Genomic DNA, 7,620 nt, shown 5'->3' on the forward strand with positions numbered 1-7,620 from the left:
GTTGAAAAGTGACCTTTTTCTTTGGACGTTGAAAGGAAGGATCACAACTCTCGAGTACACTGGGCCACTTCTTGAGTCCAAGCCTCAAAATCCCATTTTTTCAAATCACGACATCTGTCCAGTGGGGGTGTAAATCACAAGTTACACACACATCGTCATACACGTCTTCGGTAGCTACAAGTTGACGAATATATTTTTCCCGTAGAGGTCGAGAAGTATCCAGATGAAAATGCAAGGCTTTGAGCAAAATGAGTCTCTAGTTACCATTTAAGGCCATTTGAGTCGTAAGTACTGTTCGTAAAGTGTCCACAAGGATTCAGCTGGCAAAGGAAATCCCATAAAATAAGTCACTAAGTCACACAACACTTGTCGACCCAAATTCAACGGGAACAGTTCTTGTAATAAGTGATGGCAATGATACAAGGTTTGAATAGTGTCATTAAAGGCACAATAGTGCAGCTGAGGGTGAATTTTCTTGCAAAAATGTTGGGACATTTATGTATATCAACTGATTAAATACTATTTAAAAGGCATTTCTGGGGTAATATCAAGTACGTAGGGGTTCTCGTTATGAAATATGAGCTCTCTGAAATCTTCGTACGTAGAGTAACGAATCTATCGTCTCCATGTTGAAATCCCGCTCAGGCAGTGATCGTCAGATCCCGAATGAATAATGCACATCATTCCTGTGACCGAAATTTGCATAGTTATAGGACACATTGTAAACACTGAAGATGATGACGTAAAACACAACCACGCTACGAGACCGCTCAAAATGTCAACCACGGTGAGTACCATCTTCTTCTGATCTCATTTTTTAATTCTTATCCATTTCCTTTCTAATTTTAATTTTGAGAGGAAACATTGAAATGTATGTAGAACTACTTTTATAGTTATATTTCAAAGTTTTTGTGGCACGAGAATAATTTAAATCGACGTGCTCTGTACAGTATTGCAAAAACCCACAGGTACTCACTCTATTTCTTGCCCAGTAGAATTCGTACTCCCTCACGTCCCCACCACTCAATTTTATAAATGAAAAGCATCAGGGATATTTAAAAATGCTCAAAATTGAGTAATTTCATTAATCAATTTATAAATTCTAACCAGATTGTCACCAGTGGACCCCTACCACCCATCTTTCTGACGTTTCAAACACAGCGGAAAAGAATGTGTGTGCTTCTCCAAGTTAATACTTTACATACACAAGGTTTTAAATAAGCTTTTGTGTTTTTTTTTTTTGTTTTTTTTTAAATTTGCGACTAGAATATGGAATCTAGGTTCAAATCTCGGGGCCAGAGCTGAAGTTTGACCACAGCTTTATTCTTGGACATTTTTATTGGGTATTGTGCACGCTGAGTAAATAGACACATAGACTTTGTTTTGGTGCCCATTCGAGGAAAGTAGGGGCCCTTTTCAAATTTTGGATCCCCACCCCACACAACACTTGACCTGATCCAGCCCAAAAGAACTTCCATCAAATCACAACCTCTCATGTATTAATTTCTGATCCAAAGTTAGCACTATATTCCTATAAGTTTGATAAGCAATCATGAATATATTAGTTGTCAAATTATGAAATACATTTACATATTAAAATTCATTAGATAGACTTAATTCAGCTCACTTTCAAGCTCAATTCTAGAGCGAACTTTAAGAAGAAGAGGTAGGATGAGGCATGGAGCAAGAAGTTGAAAAACCAGATGGGGGAGAGGAGGAAGACATGCTGTGCAGCCTAAAAACTGAGCTGACCAAGCTGTACACACAGTTCAGACAAGGCAGACAAGAATGAGGGTAATTGTTTATTATATCTTGCAAAACAAGTATTGATAGATATTGAACAATATTTGGTACTAAGTAACTTGGCAAAGACTCTAATGTCTATGTCAGTAGTGTTTTGCACAACTTAGAAAACGCATACTTGTATTAAAGGATTATGTATTTTACCAAACAATGTATGTGTAAACTGCTTTACTTTTTGTTGCAACTCAACACCCCATCCAAATATGATTTGATAAAGGAAGACTATGCACATATACCATAGAAAATACAGAGGCCACCTCATTTATATGGCCACCTTATATAATACCAAAATGGTAAAAGTATTATGGAGACAATCTCATAGAGTACCCCATTGCACGATGAAATACATATAATTGATTTGAAATAAATACAAAAGATTTTAACATGGGTCACTTAAATGTACAATGTATAGTGGAAAAAATAGAACAGATTAAGTTAATGTTGTCTTCCAAGGAAAATAATATGCATGCTTTAGGACTCACTGAAACCAAATTAAATGCTAGCCACAATGATAAGCTATTTCACTGTCAAGGCTACAATAAACCATTATGCAGGGACAGAGAGACAGCGGGGGGGGGGGGGGGGTATTGTATACATTACAAGATGTAAATGCAGAAAGGCGACCTGATTTGGGGTCACATGAAACTGAGAGTATTTGGGTGGAAATGTCTCAAAATAATGCAGAATCATTCCTAGTTGGTTTCATTTATAAGTCACCTTCCTCCAAAGCAGTTTGGAATGATAACTCTTTGAAACAAATGGAAAATGTTCATGCACAGGAGAAAGAAACATATATACTCAGCAGTGTAAATAAGGACCTACTCAATACTCAAATAAGGAATAACTGGATGGAATTTTTTGAATCATTAGGCCTTGTCCAGCTGGTAAATGAGCCCACAAGTGTAACAGAAATATCAAGCACTCTTATTGATCACATTTATACCAACCTAACAAACAATGTGGCTTATGTTAATGTACCAAATGTTGGTCTTAGTGACCACTATCCTACATTTTTGACAAGAAAGGTTAAATGCAACATAAATAGGAATAAAACTATCACTTACCGATCTTTCCAAAATTGAAGTAAATAACAATTTCAAGATGACCTACATAAAGTTCCATGGAATAATATCCAAACTTTTGATGACATATATGAAGCTCTAAAAGTGTGGACTGATTTAAGAATGTAGTCCCTAAGCATGCACCACGAAAAGTACATTGAATAAAGTATGAAATCCAACCTAACTGGTTTACTACTGAAATTCTAGATACTATGAAGACACGAGACCAATTGAAGGCTATGGGAAACCATGCACAATATCAAGTATGGGGAAATAACATAACAAGTATGATTGAAAAGGCTTAAAAAAAACTTTTTATCAATCAGTGCTTGAAAACTCAAAGAGCAACACAAACTCTGTTTGGAAAGTCTTCAGTGAATTCATTGGGATAACACACAAAGATCAGACAAATAAAATTCACTCACTTCTGGTAAATGACACAAAAGTCACTGATGACACTGACATTGCAAATATTTTGAGTGAATTTTTTTCACTAAGGTTACCACTAAGTTAAAAGAACCAGTGATAGAAAACAACTATAATGAACTGAAAAATCCCTAAGGAGGGATGTTTCTCTATCCCACGGGTATAACAAAACTGCTAAAAAATGTCTCAGTAAACTTGATGTCTAGAAGGCTACAGGACTTGATCAGATTGGTCCACCACTCATTAAAACTTCTGCCTCAGCTATTTCAGATAGCATAACATTCATAATCAATTTAAATATTGCAACCTCATCTGTCCCCAAAATATGGAAAACTGCAAAAGTAATGCCTATGCACAAATCTGGTTCTAAGAATGATGCTGTTAACTACCAGCCAATTTCAATACAACCAAAACTTGTCAAAATTGATTGAAAAACATGTCCATGACTCGTTCAGGTCATATTTAACGAAACAGTTGCTGTTACACCCTTTCAATCAGGCTTTAGACAGAAAAATTGATGTGAGACTGACATGATCTCTCTAACTAATAAATGGCTTCAACCACTTGATCAAAGTTGAATAATAGGATCTATATTTGTAGATTTCAGGAAAGTGTATGGTTGTGTACATGAAATTCTTTTAAGAAACTTAAAATCAACCAATGTGATGAAAGCACTATTAGATGGTTTACTTCAAAGTTAAGTGAGAGAACAGAACATGTTTATATAAATAATGTTCTGTCGAAACCTGGAACATTTAGATATGGAGTACCACAAGGTTCAATGTTAGGTCCATTACTATTGATACTATTTATTAATGGACTACCACTTTTTATTAAGGGACTCAATTTCATCTACAAATCTTTTTGCAGATGACACAACAATGTCAGACATCCAAAACACAAATCACAAACTAAAAAATTATTTACAGGATACCCTAAACAAACTGGACAACTGGTGCACATGCAATGGCATGGAGGTAAATACTGGAAAAACTAAAATATTACTTATCTCAACATGGCAAAAAATAAAAAATCGTGGAAGTGATGAACTATGTCTGACATGGAAGGATACAAATTTGCAAACGGTTTGTCGTGTTTTGGTAGATAATAACCTATCATGGACTGAACATGTCAGTAAAAAAGCTAATTCATGTTTATGGCTTTTCAGTAGGATAAGGTACAGAAAACTATTTTATAACAGTTACATACAACCCTATTTAGACTACTGTAACAGTGTGGAGTAATTCAAATGATAAAATCATAGCAAAGCTGGCACATCTTAAAACAAGTGTATTCAGGCTATATCAATCCAGAAAGTAAGCAAGGAAAATTTAGCTGGTAGGTTACAATTATTACCTATTAAAGACTGAATCCGGTTGAGAAAAGCCAAAGTAATGTACATGATATCCAATAATAGTGCCCCTGAATATTTACAATCAATATTCTAGTATAGGCTACCTGGTAATACTCCACAACTGTGATCCATGTCTACCAAACAGTATAAAATTCCCAAACCAAATAAGGAATTATTCAAAAAATGTTTCCAGTACTCTGGAACTTTGCTCTGGAATAGTATTCCAGTTGACATTAGAAATGCCAACTCTATTTCCTTCTTCCAAACCAATATATACAGCGGCTTCAGAGATACACTTAAAATAGATAAATTCATTTGTATGAGGGCCTAAAGGTAGATTAGCTAAAATCATTTCATATATAGGTATTAGTGATCTACGCTAGTGGCATACAAACATTGAATACTATTAAGGTCAACTTGCTCTTTTTTCAATTTAATTAATAAAAAAAATTAAGTAATACATTTATTAGTTTTATTTTTTTTAAATACAAAATGGGAACAAAAAGTCTATGGAATCTTACTTTGGAGTTCAGCAATTAGACCTGACTAGATTGCAGTTTGTTTTAAAAAATTAGACATGTACAGCATTCATGTAGCCATTTAAGTCTTGTGAAGTAAATACTACACTTTTACTCTTCTGATTTAAATATGACGTATGCCTTAATGTGTATTTCTAAAGCCCCAAAATATGTTAAGATATTACTATATATGCAATATCATGATAAACATAAGGACTTAATAATCCTAAATTGTTTTATTTATCCAGAATTAAAACTGACATGAAGGCTTGCAAGAAACTTTTTTTCTTCTTCATATCTGATCTAATATTTTTGGGTAAGAATTTTAATTGCCCAGTCTGCTTGGCATTCAATGTTTCCACCTTTGAACTGGTGATTGCTGCAAATGATTTCTGTATAACAAATTTACTCGATTCAATGGCAATTTTGAAATTTCTTTAATTCTTTCAATAACTTTTATATATTCCTTGAGCGTGTTATTGCCAAAGCTTAAAATTGCACTTTGTACCAATAAAATCAAAATACTGCATCAATTTACAAACAGAATTAAAACTTTGATAGTTACTCTTACAATACAACATTTACAATGAATTCCATTTCCAAGGTGGACTCTCAAAAATTGATAATTGATGTACATATATGATTGTTTTCAAATGTTTTTTCTTTGCAAACACTGTGAAAGAATTTTAAAATTGTAAGCCGTCCAAGAACAGACATGCATACATATGCAAATGACAAGGACTTTGTTTTAATTTACAATTGATACTCATTGAGTAGATTCTTTTCATTACCTGATTTCAATGTTTGTACCTCACTATACTAAACAAATCTAAACTGCAATCAGCCATTCCTATTTGATCCCAATGCAGGAGTTTTTGACTTCTAGAAATGCTCCCCAAAATCTTTGAGCTGTCCATCTTAACATAAACTATCAGTTATAGTTGCGATGGAACTCTCAGTGTTCATGTCAAAATAAAAACCATTTGCAGTTTTGATCCACATGTATTTCACAGTGGAATTTGCTGATAGAAGATGAATAACATTTAAATAAGCGCATGCTCCTATTATTTCTTAAAATATATTTTTTATATTTTAGAAATAGCATTTTACAATTGGAATAATTTTTCAGATTTTTCAAGATCTAATCCTTGATGAGGCTGTACTTGCCTTGTCCAGGATGTACAGACGAAATGTTCTTGTCCTCAACGATAAAGTTGACTTGATGAGTGCCAACAGTCATGCTACCTATAGGCAGTTCATACTACGGCAACATGGATGGTTGGGGTCTGGACAGAGACATGTAATTCCCTCTTGCTGTTTCTGGCAGATACATGACATATATCTAGATGGACAATGCACTGGCTTCATCCCCTCTAGGCTTGCATGAACTTAAACACTTTCTTGCATGTATGAGTTTGTATATAAATGAATACAATTGATTTTATTCATTGTTTTCTTATAAATGCACATAATATTGCATCAAACATTAATGCTTTCAGATTTGTTTTTAACACCAGTCTATTTCTGCATATAAAGAATGTGGGCACGATCATAAATAATCAATAAAAAAAGTTTTCAGCAACTGCAAATACAATATTATACATTATTTTATTTTCAACTACAGATATTTCAGGATATTATATAAAGTGTAACCTGCCTTAGCTGACACCTACATATATCAGACACTGTTTCATATTTTACATAACTAAAATCGAGAGATCTCCTTCACCAAATCAAAAAAAGAGTTGATGGTGGTTCTTGACGTGCCAGGTTTCTACAAATTCTCCTAGGATCATCTTCCTTTAGTTCTCTTCTCCTCTGCATACCATGCTTTCCCTCAAGTTGACAGATAAGGGTTTTCTTTATAAGCTCCCTGATGTGGTGATGTTTTCTTTTCCTTGCAAGGGTAGACGGACCATCTGCCGCTTTTTTTGTTGTAACATCGATGCCTGTTTTAAAGAAAATTTTATTTTCTTAACTTGTGTGACAAGCATCCCCATGCTAACCCATATTAACTTTTTACCCAATATTGGAGCCTCATGGTCAGTTCCCAAGAAGGAGTTGTTGAGGGTTTGTTTTTGTTCTTATTTGTTCTATCCACAAAATACTATGTGAGACAGGATGCATTTGTGCCCATTCCTTCAGAAAGCAACATGTTTTCATGAACAGGTATTAGCTAGTAATCACCATGATGACAGCATCTACCCCAAACGTCCTGAGGATATTCCATAAACCCCATATATCCTTACTAAAGTGTGTCATTCCCCTGGGAAAGTGCTATACATATCACTGGATCTAATTATTAGATTGCATTGCTCAAATCAAAATAAATATCCACTAGAATGATAACAATACTAATTACAAGATCTGTATACATGAACATATTAAGATTCCTTACCACAAATATAAATGTGTGCCGATTGTTGCAAAATGACTTGTATCTAATACAAAGTTTTCA

General features: G+C 34.2%; 1 long non-coding RNA gene across 1 annotated transcript; it reads left to right on the plus strand.

The window, feature by feature from the left end:
• The first annotated feature begins 1,657 nt into the window (after positions 1–1,657).
• LOC149774215 (uncharacterized) lies at positions 1,658–6,606 on the plus strand. Its single transcript, XR_016416955.1, has 2 exons — positions 1,658–1,794; positions 6,292–6,606. It is a non-coding gene; the product is annotated as an uncharacterized LOC149774215 (long non-coding RNA).
• The last annotated feature ends 1,014 nt before the right edge of the window (positions 6,607–7,620 follow it).

The sequence above is a fragment of the Sinohyriopsis cumingii genome, unplaced genomic scaffold (genome assembly GCF_028554795.1).
Source record: "Sinohyriopsis cumingii isolate HCF-2022 unplaced genomic scaffold, ASM2855479v2 utg000379l, whole genome shotgun sequence".
Taxonomy (NCBI): domain Eukaryota; kingdom Metazoa; phylum Mollusca; class Bivalvia; order Unionida; family Unionidae; genus Sinohyriopsis; species Sinohyriopsis cumingii.